This window comes from Cucurbita moschata, unplaced genomic scaffold (assembly GCF_002738365.1).
Source record: "Cucurbita moschata cultivar Rifu unplaced genomic scaffold, Cmos_1.0 Cmo_Scf00033, whole genome shotgun sequence".
Classification (NCBI taxonomy): Eukaryota; Viridiplantae; Streptophyta; class Magnoliopsida; order Cucurbitales; family Cucurbitaceae; genus Cucurbita; species Cucurbita moschata.
Window position 1 is genome coordinate 1,695,548 of NW_019268549.1, and position 12,683 is coordinate 1,708,230.

General features: G+C 37.9%; 1 non-coding gene across 1 annotated transcript; it reads right to left on the reverse strand.

Moving 5' to 3' along the window:
* On the reverse strand, positions 1–73 carry TRNAF-AAA. The gene has a single exon. It is a non-coding gene; the product is annotated as a tRNA-Phe (tRNA).
* Positions 74–12,683: the final 12,610 nt, after the last annotated feature.

The following is a 12,683-nucleotide window of genomic DNA, read 5'->3' on the forward strand; positions in this document are numbered from 1 at the left end:
TGTGGTGAACGTGAATCAAACACGTGACCTTTAGATCTTTAGTCTAACGCTCTCCCAACTGAGCTATCCCCACCGTAAGAGAACGGTAAGTGATAAAGCCCAACGAAGTTTAGAGTTGTTATGTCTTGTGCGGCTTAGATTGATTGTTGTTATATGGATGTTGTTGTTTGTTGTCATGCCTATTGATTACGAAAATAATTATTTTGGTATCGCATTTGTGCATGTTATGATTTTTGAATGAAATAAATGCGATAAGGGTTGCACCCTTTGTGTATCGGGTAACCAGTCACCATTGGTCACATGGGTGATTGATGAAATTTATAAACGTGATAAGGGTTACACGTTGTGTGTATAGTGTAGCCAACCACTATTGGTCACTAAGCATTGGATGCTGAAAGCTATTCTTGGTGAGTAGATTACATGCTATGTGTTATGAGTAATCAACCACCAAGGTCCCTTCATTTTGATTGATGAAACTATACGATGGTTTGCTTGTCTAACCACACTAGGGGAGTTAATGAGTTTTTTCGTACTTACCCTATTTTCAAATGATTTTCAAGTAAGGTTGTAGCATGGGAGTAACTGATGACTCGTGAATGTATAGAGAAAAATGGTGTGAAATTCACGAGAATACATGTAAATATACAATATCACAAATAGTAAATAATAAGTATATTGTCGTTTCGATAGAGAGCCTATTTTTTTATTCCTTTCGTTTCTAGAAATTAAGTGAGTTTTTGGTCTAATTCAAATGGATGGGGGTGAACTTAAACTAATTAAAAAAATTTGAATGAGAGTATCAATTGTTCTCGAACAACGAAGAATGGCTAGAAAAATTAAGGAAGCTTTGGCTAGAACTGATAAAATAGATAGGTTGTTGAATTTTGTGGTGGCTTTTAGCTCATTTTAACTGATTTGCAAACCCACGGCGCACTTTCAAGGGTCATGTAGGGTGATTACTTCCATAATAGGTTTGTAATCTCTAATAATAGGGCTAAAAAAATTATTCATAACCCTTCGACTATGTTTAAATATCCTCGCAATGGAACTAGAGTATTAAAGATAATTTCCTTGCTCCCCTCTTCTTTCGATCAAGAGAACAATAAGAGAACAACTAAGCATGTAAAGTGGCCAACTAAGCAAACATGTAAATCATTAGTAACAACTCTTTAATAAACTAAAATAACACCGCAAACATACTTAAACTGCATAAAACTCTTCCGCCTCCCCTATAAGGCTTATCTCTCCATACAAACCGATTTCAACATAGAAATCAACATCCTAATCATGATAGAATAAGAAAAGAGAGGAAATGATTAAGAGTTATCAAGCTTTGTTGGTGTCCTTCAATGGAAGTACCCCTCCTTTGAGCTCTCTCATCCACCTCTTTGCCTTAGTCTACCATCCTTGGTTTTCTTTTCCTTCTCCTATCAACAGCTGCTGAATTAGGATTCTTCTTCCTTCTTGGTTTTCTTTTGCCTTCGGTAGACATTAAAGGATGTCAGATATATTTCTGGTCTCAAGAAGAACCTGATATGTATTGGTCAGTTGGATAGCATTGGTTATGCAACAAAGTTTGGGAAGAGTTCGTGGAAGATTGTGAAGGGTGCTATGGTGGTAGCACATGGCACAAAATCTAGAACCTTATACACCACTACAGGGTGTATGAAAATGGCTGCAGTTGCTGGAGTGCTTCAAGTTCAAGTCTATGGCATAATAAACTTGGACATATGAGCGTCAAATGAATGAAGATGCTGGTTGCAAATGAAGTTTTAGAAGGCCTAAAGTCTGTTGACATAGGTCTTTCTGAGAGATGCGTTATGTGAAACAGAAACGAGTTAGCTTCTCAATGGCTGCCAGAGAATCAAAGAAAGTACGATTGGAAATGGTCCATGCAGACGTTTGGGGACCATCTCCAGTTTCATCACTTGGCGGATCAAAGTTCTAGGTCACCTTCATCGAGATTTCAGCAGGAAGGTATGGGTTTATTTCCTGAAACACAGAGTTAAATGTGTTTGTCACCTTCTAGAAGTGGAAGGCTGAAGTTGAAAATCACACCAGCTTGAAGATCAAATGATTGGGGTCTAACAGTGGAGGAGAGTACGACAAGTTAGAGTTTATAACATTTTGTGCAGCGGAGGGAATTAGATTAATGAGGACAGTTCCTGGTAAGGCAAGAAAAAATGGTGTTGCAGAAAGAATGAACAGAACATTGAATGAGCGGGCAAGAAGCAATTCATTCTATGATTTGTGTTTCCTTTGTCCTTGAGTCACATTTATATTCTGTTATGACGATATGAGTCGACTAGGTTTATGTGTGGATGGTTAGAGCATAGTCCCTAATTGTGGCATCGCCTCAACACATGATAATCTACTTTGTGGGAATACGCCCGCTTAAGACCCGTGTCACATTATTGGGTATTATTGAGAGAGCTCTAGTTGTGCTTAGTGGAGTGACTACCTTGTACCATCGAAGAGCCTAAAACTACATGAGAATAAGGAGCTTATTAGGCACCATCAGTTGAGCTTCTAGCTAGCGTTCAATAGTAGAATAAGTATAGAAATACCACTTCATTGATATATGGAAAGTTCGGTGTCATGTACTCAATTGAGCCGTGATTCATAATAGCAACATAAGAGATTTAAGTTAGATTGGCTAAATTTGTAATTTAACCTAAAATTAATTTTTAGGATATATTTCTTGTTCTCTTTTTAATAAGGAGATCAAGTGTAACGATTCGACTTTTCGTACACATGGTGGTCATAGTCATTGCAAAGAAAAGTGATTTTACAGTTTTAAATTAAATGAAAATTATGCAAATGAAGAAATTTATTAAAATCATGCACCTGAGTACCCATTCAAAGAAAGTTTAAAAGACATGCAATCTAATTAAATTGTTCAGTCACATAAACTTAAAACCAAAAGTAACTCAGCTTGGCTCCCTAGCTCCCAATAAACTAGGTGTTCTGTCAAAACGTCTATCAATGAAAACATAAAATTTTCGAGCTATCCTATGATTGATTTCTCGATCCTGCTTGTTAATTTCGTGCCACAGTCTCGCATGAAAATCAATTTAAAAATAGAGGGGTATTAAAATACTCGGTAAGGAACTCCCCTATTGGAATCAAAATACTAAACCATCATATGACATAAAAATAAAAAAAAAAAATCAAGGAACCTTAGTGGTTAGTTACCCAAAAAACACAGTACCACAAGAAAATCAACATCCTTCCTTACTCCTTAAAATGATTATCGATGGTTGATTACCCTTTACCTTGATAACCATTTTATGCAATCACCCTGCAAAGTGACTATTAGTGGCTAGTTACCGATACAGACAACGTGTAACCTTTACCACAACCACCTTAATCATCAAAGGTAATATGCATGCACTAGGTCCCAAAACATTTATTTCATAAACAAACATACATCATGTCACACCACTCACAACAAACATATTTTAATCATTGAACATAATATGCATGCAATAGGTTTCAACATATTTATTTTCATGGTCAACATACATCATATCATACAATACACAACCACACAATAACAAACATATTTAACCTTTTTTTAGAAAAACAAAACATTTAAGTTTCAATAGGAAGGTCCCTTACTTTGGTCCTTTCTAATCGTCCCTCCAGATATTGGTCAACTCCGATTTAGATCGAGCCTATTAACACTAAAATTTAACCAACTCATCTTGACATAATACAACGACTCTCACGAATCATAGAGTATTATTGCTTACCTTCTTCCTACGTAGAGGTTGGGTCCAACCCCAACTATCCAGAAAAAGAAACCATGTTGAAACTTTGTTAGTTGACCCATTGTACCTTGGTTACTACATAGACATTTAGAGGTGAATATTAAGAGTATGATCCATTCAAAATCGAGATTGGACTCAAAAGAACAAGTCACATGAAAACTCACTATTTGCTCCTCCAAAGGGTTGCTTCGACGACGGTGACAGTGTTCACTTGTAACAACAACGTGGGTGACTGGCAGCGGTTGTCCGATGTGTGACAGCAACTAGCGGTGGTGGCGCAAGACAAGTGGGAATGGCAGCGCAGGTCGGCGTGAGCGATAGACGGTGACGACAATTTAAAGAAGATGATAAAGAGGAAGGAAAAGGTAGTGACTAGAGTTTGTGAGTGGCTCGCTAGTCTCGAACTTCGTGCTCTGTGAGGTGAGCGACTGGCTGAGGGATTGATGTATGTATGTAGCTGAACCCTAGGGTTTATTTTTAATGTATTGGGCCTTGGGCCCATAACTTGGGCTTTACAATAGAACCTTGTACCATGAGCAGTTGTGTGTTCCAAATGATGAAGAAAGAAAGGTAAGATCTGATAAGAATCACGGTGTTCCAAATGTTCAAATTGGACCTATTACACGATCCAGAGCCAAGAAGATTCAACAAGCCTTCATTCTTCATCTACAAAATTGGATAGGCTTGGTTCAACTATTGTTTCGTGTGTTACAAGCTGATTTGATTGAGGAATGACCATTTGGAGCTTCAGAAGTGAATATCTGAACGGTTGAAATAGCGGATGAAGTCGAAGCATCATTTCATGAGTTGTTAGAAAACTTTAATTATTATTTTTAATTTCATAAAGTTTGTAATGGTCAATTTGACTTCGTCTTTTGTGGAGATAGGGATCGGGATTAAATCCTGACCACTAACTTCTTTATTTAATCTCGATCCCCACAAAAGAAGTTAGTGGTCATGATTTAATCCCGATCCCCTTAAATCTCCACAAGACGAAGTCAATTTGACCATTACAAACTTTGTGAAATTAAAAAATAATAATTAAAGTTTTCTAACAACTCATGAAATGATGTTTGCGGCTTCATCTGCTACTTCAACCGTGCAAATATTCACTTCTGAAGCTTCAAATGGTTCTTCCTCAATCGAATAAGCTTGTAACATATGAAATGATGGTTGAACTGAGCCTACCCAATTTTGTAGATAAATAATGAATGCTTGTTGAATCTTCTTGACCTTAGATCGTGTAATAGGTCCAGTTGGAACATTTGGAACATCGTGATTCTTATCAAGATCTTAACGAGGCTCACTACTCGTCATTCGCCCTACATCTCGGCAGTACCAAGATGTATCAGGATTTGAATCGACATTATTGGTGGCAGAATATGAAACGTGATCATGTGGCCGAGTTTGTGAGCAAGTGTCTAGTTTGCCAACAAGTCAAAGCTCCAAGGCAGAAACCAACGAGATTACATCGCCATGGACTTTATCGTGGGATTACCCAGGATGGCCAGAGGGTACAGTCATATGGGACGTGATTGATAAGCTCACAAAGTCAGCACACTTTGCCAGGAAAGCCCACCTATTCTGTGGATAAATGGACTTAATTGTACTTAAAGGAGGTGATAAGATTACATGGAGTACTCGTATCCATTGTGTCAGACAGGGATCCTCGTTTCACAGGAAAAGCATTCAGCAAGCATTGGGCAGATAAAGTTTAGCACAACGTTTCACCCACAGACGGATGGGCAAACTGAACGCTTAAGCCAAATTCTAGAGGACATGCTACGGGCTTGTATGCTAGACGTTGCCGGTAGCCAAGACACGCACTTGCATCTTATAGAGTTCGCTTATAACAATATTATCACGTGACATTGGATATGGCACCTTTTGAGGCCTTATATGGGAAAAAGTATCTATCCTCAATGTGTTGGGGTGAAGTATGAGAACGCAAGCTCTAGGAAGATTTGGAGACTTGTTGTGCGCTGAGCAAAGAACATAAACAATTGGATCTCAAGTGCGATTTCATTAATTCTAAGCATGGCATTAGCCTTTACCATCATGGTTGAACCTAAAAATATCAGCCGGAAGAAACTTAAATCACAAAGAATAGGACTAATCTGTTCAAAGATCATTCCCAAAGAATAGGACTTCCTAAACCAGAACTATATCAACCACATAAGACCAGACCAGTAACTCCTAACAAAACTCTCCCGATGTCAAATTCCGATATCCTCAACCTCCTAGACACACCCCTTATAAATGGATAATTCAAGTAGAATATTAAAAAAAAACTTTGCATACCGAATGTGGATTTATAACCAAAATAAATAAGATATTAATTAAATGGTTATAAATTAAACCACCAAATTAATATTCTAATTTAATCAAAATGGTTATATTTTGAATGAATTTAAGTACTAAATTAAATAAAAAAAATTTATAACAATTTACAGCAATCTCCACCTTGTCATAAAATCTCCAAGTTGATAACTGATCTAGTTGCTACCACGTCAACACACTACTCCTTTCTTCGACGACGATGAAATCCAAACAATGTCAAAACTTTTCACGAGCAATCACCTTTGTCAACATATCAGCAGGGTTATCAGCAGTTCCAATTTTTAATAAATGAATGTCCCTTTCACTAATAATTTCTCGAATAAAGTGAAAATGGACATCAATATGTTTAGTACGAGCATGATGGACTTGATTTTTTTACAAACAAATAGCACTCTGGCTATCACAAAACACATCTATATGTTCCTACAAAATACCCAAGTCATTGATCAAACCATACATCCAAATAACTTCTTCAAAAGCTTCCGTTACTGTCATATACTCTGCTTCGGTGGTAGACAATGCAACAGTAGACTGCAATGTTGAACGCCAACAAACAAGTCCACCATCCATAGTAAATAAATAACACGTAGTAGATCGTCACTAATCCAAATCACCAGCACAATCAGAATCCACATAACCAACTACAAGGTTGTCAAGATTAAACATTTCTTGTTTTTGAAACTTAATACCAACATCAATAGTACTAAGAATATACCTAAGAATCCATTTGACAGCCTGCCAATGCTCTTTACCAGGATTATGCATATAACGACTCACCATGCTTACTGCGTGTGAAAGATTAGGTCGAGTACATACCATAGCATACATCAAAGCACCAACAGCATTTGTATAAGGAGTATTCTTCATATACCTTTTGTCATCGTCAGAATTTGGACACATGGAAGCACTAAGCTTAAAATGAGGAGCAAGTGGAGTACCAACGGGTTTGGTTGAATTATTCAAACTAAATCTTGTCAATACCTTGCGTAGATATTGAGACTAAGTCAACCAGACTGTACCTTCTTTCCGATCTCACTCTATCTCCATTCCAAGTATGTTTTTTGCATTACCTAAGTCTTTCATTTCAACTGTTTTAGAAAGCTGATCTTTGAGCTTATCAATCTCCACCTGTCTCTTTGAAGCAATTAACATATCATCAACATATAAGAGCAAATAGATAAACGATCCATTATCAAGACACCGATAATACACACAATGATCAAATTGACTATGAGTATACATATGCTCTATCATGAAATGATCAAACTTTTTATACCATTGACAAGGAGATTGCTTCAGCCCATACAAAGATTTCTTCAATCTGCATACTAAATGTTGCTGTCCAACTACTCGAAAACCAACCGGTTGCGCCATATATATTTCTTCTTCCAAATCTCCATGCAAAAAAGTAGTTTTTACATCGAGTTGTACAAGCTCAAGATTAAATTGAGCAACCAACGCTAACAAAATTCGAATGGAAGAATGTTTTACCACATGTGAGAAAATTTCATTGTAATCAATACCTTCTTTTTGTGCATAGCCTTTAGCTACAAGTCGAGTAACGTATACCAGAAGAATCTTCTTTTTTTGCAAAAACCCATTTACAACCAATTTCCTTCTTACCTTTTGGAAGTTGTACCAAGTCCTAAGTTTGATTTATCTCTAATGATGCTATCTCCTGATTCATAGCCTCTTGCCAGTGCAATCTATCCGGGCTCTAGTTAGCATTTTTGTAGTTGTTGGGAACTCCATCAATCAAAGGGAGAGCATATGCTATCGTATCATCAAACCTTGCCAGTTTTCGAATTTTCCTTCGTGGTCTATTCCTGGTGATGGACTTGGGTTCCTCCCTTCTTTCATTTACGAGGCTTTACTCCTCCTGTTCTAATCGAGTTATTATTTACCTGATCAATAGATTCTTCAGTAGGAGCAACCATATCAGGAGAGAACACTACCTTCTCCACCTGCTTCAATGCCTCGTCATTATTTTCAATTTTCTGCAAAAACATTCCAGACTCATCGAATGTCACATCTCGACTATTAACAATCTTACTTGTTTCTGGACACCATAACCTATAGCCCTTCACGCCTTTGCTAAAGCTCATAAACTTGGCTTTTTTTGCTCTAGGATCCAGCTTTGAGTCTGTCACATGATAATAAGCAAGACACCCAAACACATGCAATTTTCTCAAAGAAGAATCAACCTCTAAACCATATCATAATCACTAACAGGAATACCCGACCATACCTCAAGCAGAGTTTTCTCACCATTTTCAGAAACAGGTAAACGATTCACCAAGTAAACTGCATAATTGAGAGCCTCAGCCCAAAATGCCTTACTCAATCCTGCTTGAGACAATATGCATCGAACCTTCTCTATTAATGTCTGGTTCATTCTCTCAGCAACTCCATTTTGTTGTGGCTTACCAGGAACAGTGAAGTGTCGAACGATCCCTTCATCTCGGCATACTTTAATGAATGGATCATAAGTATATTCACCACCGTTGTCTGATCTCAGCTTTTTGATTTTCCTGCACATCTGATTCTCTACCATTTTCTTACACTCTAGGAAGATTTGGAGAACCTCGTTTTTGTGCCTCATGGGATCCATCCAAGCTCTCCTCGAGTAGTCATCAATAAAGGTGACAAACCACCTCTTTCCCCCATGAGACATTCTTCATGGGACCCCATACATCAGTGTGAACATAATCCAAAATGCCATTTGTTTGGTGTATAGTTGTACCAAACTTTACATTTTTTTTGTTTATCAAATATACAATGTTCACATAAATCAATTTTACCAGTTGTGACACCCTTAAGGACTCCTTGGTTCACCAATGTCTGAAGCACCTTCTCACCAGCATGCCCAAGTCTCATGTGCCATAATTTCGATATGTCTTGTTCTTTCGAACTTGCCACAGCAGCATGCCCAATTATTGTGGTTCTGTTGAGGTAGTATATGCTACCTCTTCTACTTCCTTTAATTGATCGGGACTTTCCACATTCGCTCTTTTTCCAAGTAGAAGTTCTTCCTCGAGCAGTGAGAACATTTGAGCTAGAGTCTTGATATGCCTCCTTTTCCTTCTTTTGCATCTCATTATTTATTAAGGCATTTGAAACATCTTCAAAATCAATATCAGTGATTCCATGTAGTAGGGTCGTTACTAAAAACTGGTAGGATTCCCGCAAAGAATTTAATAACAACAATGCCTTGTCTTCGTCATCAATCTTAACATCAAGATTGAGCAAATCAGTGAAGAATTTGTTAAAATCATCCAAATGCTCAGCCATTGAGATACCTTTCTTGTAGTCAAAACGGAAGAGTTTCTTGTTCAAATAGGGTTTATTTTCCACTCTTTTGCATATATTTCGCCTCAAGCTTGTCCCATAGTTCTTTCGCCATGGTCACCTTCATAAATGGATATTTCTTATCCTTGCCATCGAATAATTCCGCAAGCTTGCCGATTTAATTTCGTCCATTCTGCTTCTGTCATGTCTTCAGGTATCTCCTCTTGGAGAGAAACATCAAGATCTTGCATGACCAGCAAATCGCTAACTTCGTCTCGCCAAACACCAAAATTATTGGTTCCATCAACTTTCTCTACTTCGAGATTAGAACTCAAAAATCTCGATCCACGCCGTAATTTAATTCCAAATGATTCTGCCATTTGTAATAGGTAATATGGATGTAACTAAAAACACAATTCTTGAAAATTGATTTATAAGAAAATAAGCACGAATGTGAGCACGTCTAGTGGTCGATGAGGCCAAAACTTTCACAATACCCCAAATACCACAATCAGGCTCTGATACCACTTGTTGTGCGCCAAACTTAAAGTCCAATTGTTTATGTTCTCTGCTCGACGCACAACACGTGGTATTAGAGCCTGATTGTGGTATTTGGGGTGTTGTGAAAGTTTTGGCCTCATCAACCACTAGACGTGCTCACAATCGCTTATTTTCTTGAAAATCAATTTTCAAGAATTGTGTTTTTAGTTACATCTAGATTACCTATCACAAATGGCATAATCATCTGGAATTAAATCACGACGTGGATCGAGATTTTTGAGTTCTAATCTCGAAGTAGAGAAATTTGATGGAATCAATAATTTATTAATTTTGGTGTTTGGCGAGGCAAAGTTAGCGATTTGCTGGTCATGCAAGATCTTGATGCTTCCCTCCAAGAGGAGATACCTGAAGACATGACAGAAGCAGAATGGACGAAACTAAATCGGCAAGTTTGCGGAATTATTCGATCATATCTTGGCAAAGATCAAAAATATCCATTTATGAAGGTGAATGGCGAAAGAACTATGGGACAAGCTTGAGGCGAAATACATGCAAAAGAGTGAAAAATAAACTCTATTTGATCAAGAAACCCTTCCGTTTTGACTACAAGAAATGGTATCTCAATGGCTGAGCATTTGGATGATTTTAACAAAATCTTCACTGATTTGCTCAATCTTGATGTTAAAATTGATGACGAAGACAAGGCGTTGTTGTTATTAAATTCTTTGCGGGAATCCTACGAGTTTTTAGTAACGACCCTACTACATGGAATCACTGATATTGATTTTGAAGATGTTTCAAATGCCTTAATAAATAATGAGATGTAAAAGAAGGAAAAGGAGGCATATCAAGACTCTAACTCAAATGTTCTCACTGCTCGTGGAAGGACTTCTACTTGGAAAAAGAGCCCGGATACAACAGGGATGAAGTATGAGAATGCAAGTTCTTGAGCCCAGACATAGTGCAAGCAACTAATGCGGCTATTCAGAAGATAAGGACTAGAATATTTTCGACTCAAAGTAGACAAAAGAGTTATGTCAATGTGAGATGAAGGGATTTGGCGTTCAAGGTGGGAGACAAAGTATTTCTCAAGGTGGCCCCATGAAGATCATTCTTAGGTTTGAGAGCAAAAGAAAGTTAAGTCCACAATTCATTGGACTATTTGAGATATTGGACGAGTGGGACAAGTAGCTTACCGATTGGTCCTACCAACTGTGCTTTCAAGAGTCCACAATGTGTTTCATGTATCGATGTTGCGACTATATATAGCAGACTCATCACATGTGATGGATTTCAAACTCTTACGATTGGATAAAGGTTTGAACTATGAGAAAGAACCCATGTAAATTGTGGCTAGAGAAAGGAAGACCTTACATAGCCGAGAGATCGCGTTTGTCAAGATATTATGGCATAATCACCCGCTTAAAAAAGCCACTTAGAAACGAGAGGAGGAAATATGACTAAATACCTTGAGCTTCTTCAATTAGGGATGTAGCGCATACCTTACGCTTTTAAGTGAAGCTGTCGAGGACAAAAATCCCTTTTTGAATTCAGGGGAGAATTGTAAAGCCCAAGTTCTAGGCCCAAGGCCCAATACATTAAAAATAAACTCTAGGATTTAGCTACGTATAGTCGAACCCACAGTCAGCCGCCCACCTCACAAAGCACGAAGCAGATGAGTCAACCACTCACAAACCCTAGTCGCCGCCTTTTCCTTCCTTTTTATCATCATCTTCTTCTTTAAACTTTCGCCACCGTCCATCGCTCACGTCGTCCCACCCCGCCACCGCACGTTGAACGACCACCACCAATCCCCATTGCACATCAAATAACCATTGCCACTCACCCACGTTGCCATTGCGAGTTTCACCGCCGCCGTCGTCGAAACAACCATTTAAAGGAGCAAACGGTGAATTTTCATGTGACTTGTTCTTTGAGTCCAATCTCCATTTTGAATGAACCATACCCTTAATGTTTACCTCTAAATGTCCATATAGTAATCAAGGTACAACGCACCAACCAACAAAATTACAACGTGGTTTCTTTTCTAGATAACGAAATTACGTTGTCGAAATTACAACGTGGTTTTCAAATAACCAACCACTAATTGTCACTCTGCAAAGTGAATGCATAAAATGGTTATCAAGATAAGGGTTACATATTATGTGAATTGGGTAACCAGACATTAATTATTATTTTGAGTAAAGATGTTGGTTGATTCATGTGATAAAAAATTACACGCAATGTGTTTCGGGTAATTAATCACTAAGGTCCCTCGATTTTGTATGATCATCATATGATGGTTTGACCCCAATGTGAAAGTTGTTCTCACTTATTTTTAAAATGATTGTCAGGTGAAGTTGTGGCACGAAAGTGACGAGCAAAGTGGAAAAGCCACTCAGAGAATTTTATAATTTCATTGTAAGACATTTTCCCATGGTCAATTGTGTCGGAGAACAACCGAACTTTTGGGAACTAAGGAGTCAATTTTAGTTTAACTTTTGGTTTTAAGTTTTTGTCGTTGAATTGCATGTCTTTTAAAGGTTACCCACGTATGATTTTAATAAATTACTTCCTTTGCATATTTTTCATTTATTTTAAAACGGTAAAGTCACTCAAAGAAAAATCGAGACGTTACAGTTGGTATCAAAGCAAGACATTGGGTAGTGTGTCAGGAGGACGTTGAGCCCCAAAGGGGGTGGATACCTAATGGTGTGCCAGCAAGCATGCTGGGCCTCGGAAGAGGGTGGATTGTGAGATTTCACATTGAGTAGAGAGAGG